This window comes from Phyllostomus hastatus, unplaced genomic scaffold (assembly GCF_019186645.2).
Source record: "Phyllostomus hastatus isolate PE091 unplaced genomic scaffold, TTU_PhHast_1.1 phas_contig_58, whole genome shotgun sequence".
NCBI lineage: Eukaryota > Metazoa > Chordata > Mammalia > Chiroptera > Phyllostomidae > Phyllostomus > Phyllostomus hastatus.
In genome coordinates this window covers 371,334-388,912 of record NW_025333916.1, presented here as the reverse complement: position 1 = coordinate 388,912, position 17,579 = coordinate 371,334, and positions in this window count along the sequence as shown.

Below are 17,579 nucleotides of genomic sequence, written 5' to 3'. Positions count from 1 at the left end.
TCACTTAATTACTTTTCTGTTACAACTGTATTTTTATCCATTCCACTTACATGCACAACTGGTTTAATAGCTTTTTACTGAATAGATTTTTTGAACTAATTGACTGGAGAGTCAAATAATCAAACTAATGCTGCATGGAGATGTGAAGTTAAGTATTTCCTCTTATAGAATTTAGCTGGTCATTAGCCTGCTTTATGAGAGTCTTAACTAATTCACCCTGACCCCTTCATCCTGGACTGTACCTTTTGGGTCATCCTTCTGCGATAAAAAAGCTTACTTTAGCAAATAAGATTGTTGAGTAGGTTAGCAACAATCCCTCCTCTAATAGTTGCTACTTTATTGACTAGGCCTTGACTTGAAAATCTGTTTCATTATACTATTGCTCTACAGTCGCTGATGAACCCGTATTTTATTTGTATAGTCCCTGGCTTTCATTTCAAGGATTCAGGAATTTCCAAAAGTTTTTTGGTGACAACTATTAACTTTTATTTTATCCTATATTGATGAATAATTTTGACTTCTTGACTTTGTGATAACTGTAGATTCACATGCAGTTGTAGGAACTAATACACAAATATCCCACATACCAGTTGCCCCCAGGGGTAACATGTTGTTTAGTACAATATCAAACCAAGAATGTTGACATTGATATTATCCACTTACTGTATTCAGGCTTCACCAGTTTTAAATAAACTTTGTACATTTTATGCAATGTTTCACATGTGTTCATTTGCGTGACTATTATAGAACAGCCCTGAACATACTCTATAGTGGTCACACAACGTATATCCCCACAGGTATCATCTTACTCCTCCCCTTTCATTCTTTGATATATTGTTATTATGAAGAATAATCATATAAAAGTAGCATGCACACAGTGATTTCCTAGTTACCATGGTTACTATGTATACATATTTTTTTACTAAACAGAATAAATAGCTACACACATTCTTTGTAGTGTATTAAGCTGGTGATTTATGGTAACTTTAAAGATAGGGTGTCTATTCATTCTTTTTTAAATTCAAATTTTAATATACCCATTTTCATTCTTTTGAGCCTAATGAAACAAAATATTTGCTTTGTATCTTTTTTGCTTTATAGGTTGTTTTAAAGCATAAGAAAAAGTATGTTTCCAAGTTATTTTCTAATACTTGGGGACAAAAGAGTAAAGAGTTTTTAAATATGTCAGACTACTCAAAAGTAATGTGTTTATATAACAAATGCTTAGACAGTTCTTATTCTATGCCAGGTTATTTTCTAAAAAGTTTATAAATATTCATCTTAATTCATAAAATCAAAATGTCTTCTTTAAAGTCTGTATCTCTGGTCAACACCAAAAGCCAAATTGAGTGAAAAAGAAAAGTCAAATCCTTTATCTCTTTTTCAGTAATTTCTCTATTTTAGTGGAGAATAAGGTATTCAATATCCAGTAGTAGGATACTAACTTTGAATAAAATATTTTGGGGTAAAATACATTTTGTATCCTGAATCAACACACTCATTTATACCCCTCATCCTCATTGACACCATTATTTTTCAAAGTACCTATTAATTCTATTATGAGATTTGACTTCTTTCTTTTCTACATAGGTTTTGTTTTCCCACCATTGGGTTTGTTTTAAAAATCTTATATTAGGCCATAGGTACTTTTCCCAGCAGATGGTATTCTCCTGAACCCTAAGAATTATGTTTCTTCAATGACCATTACTTGTATTTGTTATTCTTTGAAAAATCTTGAAAATATAGAAAAGTTCAAAGGGAAAACAGCCTGTTATACCATACACTAAGAAAAAGTGTTATTACCATTTTAATTTCATTTTAAATAAGTGCATTAATTTATGTAATTTTTATTATACATTATATTGTGCATTTAACATCTTGCTTTATTTAGTATTGTATTACTTAACTTTTATATCTACATAAATGTGTATACCGACTCCACATTATGATCTTGTCACTGTGTGCTTCTCAGTTTTCACCACTGAGGATGATGTTGCTGATGGTCTGTCATATGTGGCCTTAATTCTGTTGAGGTAGTTTCTTTGTATACACATTACTGTTTTCATCATTAAAAAATGGTGTGGCTTATCAAATGCTCTATAGTATCTATTTACATGATCACATGAGTTTTGTATTTTATTTTGTTAATGTGGTGTATCACATTGATTATATGTTGAACCATCCTGGGATGAACCCCACTTGATTGTGGTGTGTTATGTTTTTAACGGATTGTTGTATTCAATTGGCTAGTATTTTGTTTAGGACTTTTGCATCTATCTTCATGAGAGATATTGTCCTCATAAAATGAATTAGAACATACTTTATTCAATTTTTAGAAGACTTTGAGAGTTTTCTTCTTTGAATAATTGGTAGAATTCACCAGTAAAGCCATCTGGTATTGGACTTTTGTTTTCTGGAAGGTTTTTGATGATCATTTTTATTCCCTTAGTGCTAAATGGTCCATTTAGGTTTTCCAATTCTTCATATTTCAGTCTATGAGGTTATATCTTTCTAAGAATTGTCTATTTCTTCTAGGTTATTGAATTTGGTGGCATAAAGCTTTCCAAAATATTTTTGTATAAACCTTTGTATTTCTATCTGTGTAACTTCTCTCTCACTTCTGACTTTATTTTTTGGAGTCTTTTCTCTTTTTTCCTTAGTATAGCCAGAGGTTTGTCAGTTTTATTTATCTTTTCAAAGAACTGGTTCTTTGTTTCATTGTTTTCTATTGTCTTTTTGTTGTCTATTTCATTTAATTCTGCAGTCATTTTTATTTCCTTCCTTGTATTGAATTTGAGCTTCATTTGTTCTTTTTTTTAGTTCTTTAAGGGAAAATATTAGATTGTTTGAGATTTTTCTTATTTTTTGCAGTAGGCCTGTAATGATATGAACTTCCTTCTTAGTACTGTATTTGCTGTATCCAATATTTTGATACACTGTATTATCATTCTCATCTTTTGATAGCTTCTTTTATTTCTTCATTGATCCAGTTATTGACCAGGACCATGTTGCTTAATCTCCACATAGTGGTGGCTTTTACAGCTTTCTTTTTGAAGTTCATTTTCAGTTTTATAACTTTATAGATGGAGAATATGCTTGGTATGATTTCAGTCTTAAGTTTACTGAGACTGGTTTTGTGCCACAACATAAGGTCTATGTTTGAGAAAGTTCCATGTGTGCTAGAGAAGAATATATTCTGTTGTTTGGGGATGGAAACCCCTGTAAATATCAACAGTGTCATTCAAGGCAGATATTTCTTTATTAATTTTCTGTTTAGATTATCTATCCCATTGCTGATAATGGGGTACTTAGGATAAGGAAGAATCATTTAACAAGTTAGAAGATGAAAGGGATCAAAAAGGCACAGACTAATGCACTTGATTACACAATGTTAAATACTTTTATCAAATAATGTCAGGGATAAATTTTTACATATATTTTATTGATTATGCTACTATACTTTCCCCATTTTTCTCCCCTTTGTCCCCCTCCACCCTTCATTTCCCTTCCCTCCAGCATTCCCCACCCTTTAGTTCATGTCCAGGGGTCGTACATATAAGTTCTTTGGCTTCTTCCTATACTACTCTTAACAACCCCCAGTCTATTTTGTACCTACCAATTATGCTTCTTTTCCATGTATCTTTTCCCCATTCTCCCCTCACCCCCTACCCACTGATAACCTTCCTGTTCCAGTTGTTTGCTTAGTTGTTGTTTTTAGGTTCACTTGTTGATAGTTGTGAGTTTGTTGTCATTATACTGTTTGTATTTTTTATCTTCTTCTTTTCCTTAGATAAGTCCCTTAAACATTTCATATAATAATGGCTTAGTGATGATGAACTCCTTTAACTTGGCCTTATCTCGGAAGCATTTTTTCTGCCCTTCCTTCTAAATGACAGCTTTGCTGGATAGAATAATATTGGATGTAGGTCCTTGCCTTTCATGACTTTGAATACTTCTTTCCAGCCCCTACTTGCTTACAAGGTTTCTTTTAAGAAATCAGCTGATAGTCCTATGGGAACTCCTTTGTACATAACTGTCTCTTTTTCTCTTGCTTCTTTTAAGATTCTCTCCTTATCTTTAATCTTGGGTAACTTAATTATGATGTATATTGGTGTGCTCCTCTTTGGGTCTAAGTTCTTTGGGATTCTCTGAGCTTCCTGGACTTCTTGGAAGTCTATTTCCTTTGCCAGATTAGGGAAGTTCTCCTTCATTATTTTTTCAAATAAGTTTTCAATTTCTTGCTCTTCCTCTTCTCCTTCTGGCACCCCTCTGATTCAGATGTTGGAACATTTAAAGTTAACCCAGAGGTTCCTAAGCCTTTCCTCATTTTTTTTGAATTCTTGTTTCTTCATTTTGTTGCCATTGAATATTTATTTCTTGCTTTTGTTCCAAATCATTGGTTTGAGTCCCAGTTTCCAAACCCTTCATTGTTGGTTACTTGTATATTTTTATTTATTTCACTTTGTATAGCCTTCACTTTTTCCTTTATGTTGTTTCCATACTCAATAATTTCTGTGAGCATCCTGATTACTGGTATTTTGAATTATGCATCTGATAGGTTGCCTATCCCCTCGCCACTTAGTTCTTTTTCTGGAGTTATGATCTGTTCTTTCATTTGGGCCATATTCCTTGTCTCAGCACACCAGTCTGGATGAATATTTCTTCTTTAACTACTTGGTTGTCAGACTTCCATACAGTTTGATTTTCTGGCAGTTCTAGTTCTTTTTTTGTTTTTTAATTGGCTGTGTAAGGAAGCAAAGCATATCTACCTATGCCTCCATCTTGGCCAGAGCCCCCTTTTCTAATAGAAAGTGATTAATCATGTTACAGAGAGCTCTGATGGTCGCAGGTTGTCAAAGCAGGACTACCAGAAATCAATTTCTTAAAACCTAGAAACAGACCGAAGAAAATATTTAAAGGCTATATAAGAGACAAGGAACTTTTAAGAAAATAATGTAGTAAAGAAAATAAGATTAAAAAACCTAACCAAAAACTAGAAAAAATTTATTAACAGGCAAATCACAAAACAATATGTAAAAATTACTTTAAAATACATGAAAATATTTAACCTCACATGCTATCTAGAAAGTAAAATACTTATTTTTCTTTCACCAAATTACTAAATGAAAAGGAAGAAAAATAGATAAATTTGATATTTTTATCATGTTCATGAATATTTCAAGAAATATGAATTGGTGCTATACTTTTGGAAAGCACTTATTTATTTTAAATATGCACATTTGGAAACTCTCAAATGTTTCCATAAGATACCTTTGAAAATTTATGTGCAAAGGAAAATGCATTGCATTTTTATATTTTTAAAAACCTTGGAGGTTGATTAAATGTTCATGAACAGCTAAATTGTTCATTAATTCGTGGTATAAAAATAGCATGGCATATTGTTAAAAATGGAATATAATTAAATCAATTAATATATAAGACAACACAAGTTCTCCAATTTGTATTTTAAAAATTATAATAGAAAATTATGTTCTGATTCAAATTATAAAGAAAATATTACAGACTATGAGTTCATTCATCAATACTCATTTACAGACCATTAAAATTATATATAGCTATATATTTATTAAAATGTCTTGACCAAATTTTGAACATAGATATACCATCATAGAACATTGACTTTTTAAGAAGTAAAAATGATAGTTTCAAAAGTTAATGTTTTTCATATAAATCACTGTCAATCCATTCTAATTCTTTCTTGAACTATATTTTTTAGGAGGTACACAGTAAGAGGTAAGAACATACTTTTAAAAGATAAAGAAATATACATACTGCATGAATGTTTATTAAGAATCTATCAACATGTCAGCAATATATTGCAAAACATTTGATATTCAATGGAAAAGGCCTGTTTAAATATGAAAGATAGGACTTCCAGTCAAGGTGCAGGCATAGGTAAACACAGTTCACCTCCTTGTAAAACTTACAACTGAACTAAAAAATAACTATCACCTGGAACCACCAGAAAATTGAGCTATATCCAAGCCTGACAACTAAAGAATGAAGTAAGTCACATTCATTCAGATGGACAGGAGGGGCAGAGACATGGAATGGCTGGTCCTACACCCATGCATGGTAGATAAAATTTGGGAGGTACACCTCAGGAGTGAGACATCCCAGCACTACACTAGACCACCCAGTTCAGGGTTCCAGTGATGGGAAGATAAATCCCCGTAACTTCTGTCTGTAAAAACCATTGAGGGTTGGGGTGGTGGAAGAAACTGTAGGATTCTCAGGCATCTCCTCTTAAAGGTCCCTCAACATACTTAGGACTTAGACTCACTCCCTGTGGGCTTCAGCACAAGGACAAGAGCTTGAAGGGCACCAGTGGCATATGGGGAGAAACTGAACTGTCTGGCATCAGGGCAACTACCTGAAGACAGTTTCTTCCCTAACAAAACACCAGAGGACAGGCAGTGGCCATTTTCCTTTTTTGAGCCCTCCCCCCACACACAGACACAGATGCAGAGCAGCAACACCAAATCTGAGACTGCATCAATCTGGCACACACAGGTTGCTCCACCCCATTGATTGCCTAAGGTTCCACCTTTTCCAGCTTATGGTTGTGATTTTCTATGTTGGGCCAAACTACTAAGATGGAGTCAAAGCAGCTCTACCTAATACACAGAAACAAACACAGAGTAGCTGCCAAAAGAGAGAGACAAAGAAATATAGCCCAAATGAAAGAACAAAACAAAATCTTGAGCATCCTAATAACCATTGTTTTGATCCCTGCATCTAATAGAGTGCTTATCTTCATTTTGTTTATCTACTTTTCTGGATTTCTTTTCTGTTGAAAAGGGAGATAAGCAATCTATCAGATGCAGAGTTCAAAACACTGGTTATTAGGATGCTCAAGGAACTCATTGGATACTTCAACAGCATAAAAAAGACCTAGGAAGAAATAATAGTTACACTAAGTGAAATAAAGAACAATTTATAGGGAATCAACAGTGGAATGGATGAAACCAGAAATCAAATAAATGATCTGGAATGTAAGGAAAAAAAAAAAACATTCAATCAGAAGAAGAAGAAAAAAAAATTCAAAAAAAATGAGGATAGGGTAAGAAGTCTCTGGGAAAACTTCAAACATACCAACACTTGACTCATAGGAATGCTGGAAGGAAAAGAGAAAGAGCAAGAAATTGAAGACTTAACTTGAAAAAATGTTGAAAGAAAACTTCCCTAATTTGGTGAAGGAAATAGACATACTAGTCCAGGAAGCACAAAGTTGGATGCAATGAAGACCATACCAAGACACATCATAGTTAACGTGCCAAAGGTTAAAGATAAAGAGAGAATCTTAAAAGAAGCCAGAGAAGAGCACTTTGGTACCTTGGTGAGTTCCCATAAGACTGTCAGCTGATTCCTCAAAAGAAACTTTGCAGGATACAAGACTGACAAGTGTTTGAAGTGAAGAAAAGCAGGGATCTACAACCTAGATTACTCCATCCAGCAAAGGTATCATTTAAAATGGAATCACAGATAAAGTGCTTCCCAGACGAGGTAAAGCTAAAGGAGTTCATCATCAACAAGCCATTATTAAATGAAATGTTATAGAGAGTTATTTAAGAAAAAGATCAAAACTATGAATATTAAAATGACAATAAATTTACAACTACCAACAATTGAATCTAAAAAAAATCTAAGCAAACAAGCAGAAAAGAAACAGATTTATAGATATGGAGATCATTCCAATGCTTACCAGCTGGGAGGGGGAAAAGGGAGAAAGGGGGAACAGTTGCAGGGATTAAGAAGTACTATGGGTAGGTACAGAATAGGCAGGGGGATGTTAAGAACAGTATAGGAAATGGAGAAGCCATAGAACTTATATGCACAACCCATGGACATGAACTAAGGGAGGGGGATTGCCAGAGAGAATAGGGGTCTGGGTAGAGGGGTACTTAGGGAAAAAAACTGGGACAACTATAATAATATCAATAAAATGTATTTTAAAAATGTGAAAGATGACTTCATTTGAAAATCACAAAATAGAATCAAAAGGAATGCATATTTAACATCCACTATGGTGGTTCATTTAGAACACCATTTTGGTTGATGAAGCATTTCAAACATGTTAGGCTTTTAATAGACAACAAGAATTTGATTTTCCTTTTCATCTTGCTTATAATATTTCTGCCTGAAGCCTACAAAAAGCATCCTACTTTAGAGTCTTGAATAAAAATAAGAACAAGATATTAAAACTCAAAGAGATGAGAATATCTGTGTAATTGACTCTAATCAAAAGGGAAATTATTCTTTAGTCAGCTTGTCACACAAGTCCTGAATGTGGGAGGCGTTAGCAGGTTTAATACTGTCACTGCATTTTGTGTTGCCACCTCCTAGACAGCCCCTGGATAGGAAATTGCCATAAGAAGCCTCTTGAAAGAAAATCAAACAGATGTTCAACCCTTAAATTTAAGAAAATGCTTAATTTAAATGTGTACTTAACACTTTAATTTTTACTGGTAAAGAGTATAACTTTTAAAAATCTTTTCTCTTATTTTATTATCACCTGCTGCTTTCTTGTTCCCCAGGAGAAGTAAAGCTTAATGAGATATTCTTATGTAACAACAGAGATTCCTAAAAGAAAATTAGAATGCTTGCTCCTGAAGGGATTTACAGATTAATTTGCCCAATCACCTCATAATATAATAAAAGAAGTTAAATAAATATTTTCTAAAAATGAAAAGAATTGCCTTTTCTTTTTCATGTGGTAATTATGCTGGGGGCCATGGCCGGTGTCCCCTCATCAGGTGTTTCCCATGGTCAGGTGTTTCCCAAGTGGTGCACAGTTGACTCTCCCTCCATTGTGAGGACAAGTGAGGATCATGAGCATCAGCAGGAGAATGGCTGGGGGTGGTGAACTTGCAGATCATGCCCTGGGCAGAATTTGGCTCTCCAGCTGTTTGAATTTTATTTTTAAATTTGCTTTTGACTTTGTTAAGGAGAAAAAGAAACCCTAGGATATTTAGGATATATCAAGGATTAATATTTCCTCTCTGTGTTCTTTTCCCATCAGCTGGGAACAGTTTAAACAGAACCTAGGGACACTTTCCTCCTAACTAATGTCCACACACATACACAGCTAGTTAGGAGGAGAACACAAAAAGGCAAAAACTAGTGAGGGTGGAGTGGGGAGTCTCTGTCTCACAAATAACCTCAACAACTGTACCCTATTATATACTAAACTGTATCCATTATACTAAATTATTTGTGTTTATGAAACCATTTTTACCATTTTTTCCTTTGGGGTCATTAAGCCTTCTTGATTCATTACATAATTTGGGGGTTCTGTAGTTATCAATATTGATATCCAAGAATGGCATCTAAAAAGCAAATATTATAGAATTCCTTTCAAATTATCTTGGGCAGTCTGAGTTATTATGTAGGGTATTACCTGCGGCTGATGCTCTCATCAGCCACCATTCAGAGCCATGGCAAATTGTCTGTTTTGAGACTGAGCAGACTCGTTGCAGCTGACTTGATGATGTGCTCTGTGCAGGATACACCCAAAGTAATTGCTTGCCAGTTTCCTACATACTGTAAAATTGCAATTTGAAAAAGTCAGTGGTGAGCCATATTAAAAAAAGATACAGACAGCCTTATCCTCACATACAACCAAAGTAGAAAGGGGGAAAAAAAAACATTTGAAAAGGAACATAATGGGACTGTATGTTTTTATCAAGATAAGAAACTGCTGGCTATTTTAAACAGAAAAATTAGATGGTAAAGTCCCACTTCTTAACTATTTTAAAATGCAGTTCCTCCAGAGTGGACTTAATCTTTAAATTTAGGCAAAGGTACATGTGCAGTTAAGGTAGCAGAAATGTCTTAATCATTCATTTGGGAGAGTTCTATTATCCTTGGACTCCCTAGCCCATCACAGCTTAATTAAAAGTTCTGACTTCATCGAATTGCTGATGGGCAGACTGAAAAGCATTCCATCCACTTCAGTGTTCTATGTCAGAAAGCATTTTGGCCTAAGCAGACTGTAAGTATAGAGTACAACACATACTTGCTGGAATTGAATTAAAACACACTTCCTCTACACAAAGGAAAGTTCTGCTTATGGAAAAATGCCTATTTATTTCCAATCCAAAAATATCTCTTTCAGACATTGTGGGAAGACACTGAATAAAAACCAGCTGGTGACTGTTGAGAATTATCTACTCCACTCTGTTGGGGTCAGTGTAGGAAACTGGATTATGAGGTAGCTTAGGAAAAGGAGGAAGACTTAGCTGCTCTTTCATCCTCCTCTCTGTACCCTACCAATTTCAACTTGACCAGTTTAGCCAATATTTTTGTATTATTACAATAAGCAACTTGATATGCCCAATGTTTTGGATGATGAGCATGCAGATAAGATGATTCTCTAATTCTCAGAGCTTTCCGTTATTAACAATAATTTTAATGTCAAAAACTAATATTTAAGAAGAATATAAGACTATGAAAGACACCCAAGTAAAATGTGAAGAGAATTTTTTCAGTAAGTAAATAAATTAATCTCCTAACCTGGATAAATTAAAAAAGCATTTGCTTCTTCATTAGGACCTCCTACTTCCATTTGCTTGAAAACCACCATTAACAGACACAAATACAAATGCTGCCTCCTAGAGCTGTGTGATCAACATACACTGCCACAAAACACACACACATAATGTAAAGGAGAGAACCAAAAGCAAGCTGCCTTGGAGAACCCAAGAGCTAACTTGCCTCAAATAAGTGATCCATTTATTCTAGAGCATTTTCTTATTATGGAGAGGGATTTATAAATAATTCATCTTAAGGAGCTCAGCACACTCCTTAAGTCACTTAAATAGAACTATTTAAATACTGGAAATATCTTGTATTTTCTATTAATCTGACATAAAAATTAAAATGTTTCTATATTTTATCAATGCTTCCACTGATAAAGTAACAAAAATCAACGCTGCTTTTTGAAAAATTTCAAAGTTCATCCTTTCCCAAAATACAGCAACATCACCAACCAAAAAGTGTTTTTTTAAGTTAAATTTTAGAAAGTGAACACTATTTATACCCCTGTGGAAAGAACAAATGAGAAAACATTGCCAAGAAACTTCTTTTGACTTGATACTATTTCAAAATAAAACTATGTACCTATTTTGTGAACAATGATGTCCAATTTTCAGACATTCAAATGGGTTCTGTTATGTCCTTATACTCTCACCTTCTGAACAGCTGCTGTTCCTAATGACTCAAATTAATGTTCTAGATATTAGAAACAATTCCTTTTTGAATGAGGGCAGCAATACAAAGTCAAGTGACTGCAGAATACTCACAATGGACAGCTTCTAATTAATAGGTGAGACCCTTGAGAGCCTTTGTCTTTTGGCATCAAGATGGAAGTAATTTATTTGTCATATACTAAGCACAGCAGGTCAGACTGTTGCTAACACATTTACTGTTTTTATTTATGGTACTTGGAAGTAGGTCTTTGAAGAATCTAGATAGTGACAAAGAAAAACCTTTGTAAGTAGCTGCAAAAAGCTAGTACCTAATTAGATAGATGTATTGCAGCGCTGGACTGTTTTCCCTAGTTTCTGGCACACAGAGCTCATTTCGCAGTCTCCATTAATATTGCACAGTTATGCCCTCCATGCAGTTCAAGGAAACAATCCGCTGAGACTCTTCTGGACAGGACCTTATAAAGAATTCCCAGAGCTGAGCACTAACAAAGGGTCTGGATAGAAACAGGTGCCAGGAAAGGCCTATTCTAGGAAAGCTAAGTCAAGTCACCACTGGGACACTGGGAGAGAAAAAGAATACACTAGGCATGCCAAAAAGCCTTTGTAAATGTCACTTCATTAATCCTCACCCTCCTTAATCTTCTCATGCAAACATTCTAAAACCTAAAATAAAACTGAAAAGCTGTTTTTGTTGTGGGCCTTCTCGGTCACAAGGTTATTAAGGGGGAAAATCCAACTCCATTATTCATTGAAGTTTCTCATAATCTAGAAATTCCATGGGAATAGTTAGAGATTTGAAATCTCCTCCTGGTCCTATTTATTATGAAATATAAAATCTCAAACATTAGCAGTAAAAACACATCTGTGGAGATATAAGGTGATCTATTTCTTATTGAAAAAATATTTGAGCATTGGTATTTTTGATAATTTATAAAATCTCATATTTTCCACATACTTAAATAAAAATGCATAGATAAGAGTTTTATTTTAATGCTGATTATTAAAAAGTGGCCAACTACTGGAAGTGTTTTAGCTCTGAAATTTGGGATTAAAAAAAGTGTTTCCTTAAATTAAATTTATATGTGGTCTTTAGTGTAACTAGAACACTTTACAAACATCTTATTGTTGGTTCACATTGCATGGAGAAATTTTTTTGTGGGGGGCGGTGAGCAAGAGCTTTTCACTTCCATAAAGACATCTGAAAATTAACTAGAGATGCAGTGATATATAACAGAAGACAAAATGGCAATATATTCAATATTATTTCTACCTTGTAAGACCTTATAATCTGAGGGATGTGCTAATTAAGTTCCTCCATGAAGCAGGCATCTGGACAGACTTAGATACATAAGATATCTACTGGGGGAAAATACCAGTGAAGATAAGGAGGAAGCAGGAATATGGAGAGATTGCAGTCCATGCAGGATTGATGGCTGTGTGGAAGAAAAAGGGAAGAGAAAAAGATTGGACAGAAAGTGCTGCAGTGCAGCCTGAGTAATTTCAATCAGGCTGATGATGAGTCCTCAACCTGAGTTATTCATTAAAAACCATACAAGTTTTAAAGGTACAGTTCAAAAGATATCACCTGCATATTGAATCATGCTCCCACAATCCCAAGCAAATTCTCTTTCCGTCCCCATTTCCCCCTTTTTTGCTCACCTCCACTGACCTTCAGCCCCCTTTCCCTCTGGCTATCACCACAGTGCTGTCTGTGCCTGTCTGTTATGTACATGTTTTTTTGTTAATCCCTTCACCATCTTTCATCTGTTTCCCCAACCCCTCCCCCAGCTGTCAGTTCCATGCCTCTGTTTCTATTTTGTTGACAGATTCCACATATAACTGATATCATATGGTATATGTCTTTCTTTTACTGGCTTATTTCACTTAAAATAATAATCTCTAGATCTCAAACTTTGGCTGGGAGTAGCCTGAGAGAAGAAAGGCCTTAGTGCAAGCACTGTGGTTGCTCCAGACAGGAGTCAGTTGGGAGAACTGTGCATTTCCCTGCAGGCCATAGGCTACTCTTTGTATCACACAGATCTCTTTCTCCACATAGATGTGGAAAGCAGATCCTTATTGGTTCCTACAGACTTCTCCTTCTGGAGAATATTTAGAGAGACGCTTAGTGAGATGAATTGCAGGCCCTCCTAAAGTTTTAACTAAATTACTCTTACCAGTCTGATTGTTGCCCAATATCTGTTACAAAAAAGCATTTATATCCTGTCTAGCTAATGGTCATGTCAGCTCTGCCAAGAAAATTAATGACCCCATACCAGAAACAAAAAAGTGCAAGACAATAACTAAGGAAAGGAGTGGATGAAGAAAGAGAGGAAGAAGAAACCCACACACACACAAAATGAAAGAAACTAAAAACATGGCCACTGTAATACCCACAAGAAAATGAAAACTCTCCTTTTTACTAGGTGTCTGCCACACGTTACCCATAGAGTCTCCCTTGCTTTCTGACAGTGTCCATACCACATCAAATCAAAATTGAAATCTCATAAAAGATTCTTTCTAATGCTTTCTTATGGGATACCCCATGTTCCAGTCACTGAAATGAGCAACCAAATTGTCTACTTCCGACATGTTCCTAGTCTTTGGCTGAAAGTCATTGACAGAGATCAAGAAACTGACATCATAAAATACAGAACCTTTCCATTTTATAAGATCTAATCAATTATCTCTGTGAATTACTTACATTGGAAAAAAATTTATTTTGGCTTGCATACTAGTTCTTTCAGGACATTAACATAACTTCTTTCTGCCCCACAAGGCATGTTAGAATAAATATCATGTTTTGGCAATTGAAGAGGGAATTGCCATCTCTCTCATCCACTTGACCAGGATTTCATATTAGCCCTGTTTTCCCCTTTATCTTGCTTCTTGCTGCTTATTGCTCTGACTTCCCCATTTACAAAGTGTGAGCAGTATTGGTACAGAACAGACCGTTATAGAGGCAGACATAGTATTTATTAAAGCAAGCATTCAAAGGTCCCTTCAGTATAAGAGGAGATCAGACCGAGAGTAAGAGGCTGCCAGAATATAAATATTAAACCCATATGTGCTTTGAAGTAGGCTGTGGTGATTAGAGTATGATATGAAACTATATCTGCAAAGTTTTTATTGTTTAGAAGTTTCAAGTTGAAGAATATAATTTCTTCTACTGATTCTAGAGCTTCTCTAATACATTGAGTTTCCTCTATAATTATCCATCATTTCAGACATCAAACTGGGTTGAACAGTGTTCTTAGAAGGAATAATAAATAACTGGGTATCATTTTTTTACCTAACTACCCACATATCTGACATTTATTTATCTATTCATCCACCCATCCATCTGTTCATTCATTAATCTAATTGACTGACTGCCTGTCATGTACGTCTTCTAGCTTTGTTGGTTTATCACATGCAGTATTATTTGGAGCAAGTTACCTCTCACACCACTCTCTGCTCCACTCATTCTTTCTTAGTAAAGTTCTACTTCAGGGGCTTTGCATTTTCTCTCTATGCTGGGAAAGCTTTTCACACAGATAAGTATTTGGCTTATATAATCATATATATATATGCTCTATAACATCATTACATTTTTACATGATGATGTATTCTGAGTAACTTTACCATTATCAAATGAGGTTATGATTTAAGAAACACATAAATAATATTTAAATGATGTCTGTATAACTATAACTCAATTGTAATATTCATAACCAAGTCAGATTATAGATAAGTATAGCTTTAATGAATGTAGTTAATTAACTTTAATTTGCAAATGAGTATATTTAAATAATAGTTTTGAATTTTCACCTAATAAAAGTAACACCTTATTCTCTAGCAATTTTAAATAAAGTGTTGGCTTCTTATAGGATTGAGAAATCTTTTCTTAGTGTTGGAATATAAAATAATAGAATACGTTTCTGAGATCAGACGAGATTGGGTATCTTCAGTGTGGAAAAGGGGGAAGAGTTGTCAGGAACATGTATAAAGGACCCATGCACAAAGCCAAAGGCAGGTAGGATCAAGGTTGGGAGGTGGGGGGGAGCAGTGGGGAAAAAATGGAGACAACTATATTTGAACAACAATAAAAAAAAACAATAAAATATGTATGATTATCTAATGTGACAAATAATAACACTGATATCTAAGTTAATTACTCATATGACTAAGATTTAAAATGATAAAATTGCAGCTTCCAGTTAGAAAACATTTATGAAAATCATCACCAATGAAAATATAAATTGTGAGCTGTGGCACAACTTCAATTTAATGGGAAATGGGTATAATATAGAAATGAAAGTAATACATGGTGGTTTCTAGTATATATATTGTATTAGAGATAGTATTATAAAACAGGTATACAATTCTTTGGAAAATTGAAGAGTTTTATACAAAAAGTTGAAAGTTCATAGTTTTCCAAGTCTGTGGATTATAAGTGAGAATGCTTCTCTTTTAACCCTAAAACTATGATTTTTAGTAAAACACCTCACCTCTCCAAACTTAATGTTTCTCATCTGTAAAATAGCAATATTATATGCCACATATTTATATATGTAGTATTTATCAACATAAATCTTTTAAAAATAAGTATTTAATAAATGACATAGTAGTCATAGTCATTGTCATAGCATATGACACAGATGAAAGCCTAGTCTCACTAGGTAAACCTTAATATTGCTTTCTGTCACATTTATTGTCCTGTGCCCATTGCAGGGGAACATTGCAAGGTGAGAAAGACACCCAATTGTGTCCAGGCTGGGTACGTAATCTCTGTAGCACATCCCCCTCCCCAGACAGGAGCACAAAATCTATTCTATAGGTTAGACTAGAGATATGAGGACAGATCGAATGAGCATGTAGTCTGCGCACAAGGAAATAGAGATGTGTGTGGCACTCCCCTTGTTATTGATCACTCCATATAGAATGTATTTAATGTTTGTACCTTTGGTGGGACTATCCCACTGACCAACCTGTTCTATAATTAAAAGCACGCATAGAAGGAGGCAACAGTTTGCTGTACTACTTGGAAAACAAAGTTAAATCTTTGACCACCTGTGGCAAAGTTTTACATTATGCCATGGGTAGTCAAAGAAGCTGGTTTCCAATGAAATAGGAATGAAGAACAGTCAGGTTGAGAGTTATTACCTCTATGCAAGGAAATTTAGATTATGACTATTTTGCTGTTCTGTTTTGAAACGTATTCCAAAAAATAACTATTTTAACACTCAGAATCATTAAATGCAGAAATATAAATATTATTTTTAAAGCACTTTAAAATCAATTTATCAATTCTTCTGCCAACAACTTCTTCAGAGATACAGGACACATTTAATTAGCAGTTCAATTTTGTAAATGAAGAATTGAAGAATGTGAAACTATTAAGGAAAGGAGAGACAGAGTAAGGAAACTGGAGTGTAGCAGATGGACCAGGTTTTCTGTTTGGACACCACCAGGGAGAACTTCCACATATCTAGTACCCCGTTGTGGTTATCAGACCGTTCTCTGCCATGCCAGAAGTTCCCATCTTCAGTTATTATCTAGGGTATGATGGTAAAAATTGATAAAGCTATAAAAAATCTGGTTTAAACTGCAACATTGAACTTTAATATAATTCTACTAAAAGATCTCCAAACAACCCACATTTTTCTCATAGTTGTAGTGATATTATTTTTATATTTTATTTATAATTTGGAGAAATACAGAGTATGTACCAAAGAGTTCAATGAAGTCTTTGGGTAAAATAGATCATAGGGAGCACTCACATCAAAATCAGTACTACAATGTTTTAATTTTGAATTGACTTGAGAAACAGATTATGTCTGTTATTTAGACAAGAACCAAAATTACATCCTAGGGTAATATAGAATGATAAAAAGTTTACCTCACATATTTAAAAATGTCTGATACATAAATAATTGATTTTATGATTATATAATGTATATTTTAGCTTTATTGATTTTAAGAACATTGCTTTATAAACATTTTTCAATAAGATATACTACTAGTTTTAACTTTCCTCAGTATATGCATCTAAATATATATATATATGTATATTTGTGTGTATATGTGTGTGTGTATATATATGTATATATGAATTGGCTTTGTTTTAATTAATATTTCCTGCTTAAATAAATTTTCAAAATGAGGAACAGCACAGAATGATGTTTCCTGTATAACTAAACTTCTTAAAACTTGCTCCTACAAGCCCTGGCTGGTGTAGCTCAGTGGATTGAGCGCGGGCTGCGAACCAAAGTGTCGCAGGTTTGATTCCCAGTCAGGGTACATGCCTGGGTTGCAGGCCATGACCCCCAGCAACTGCACATTGATGTTTCTCTCTTTCTCTCTTTCTCC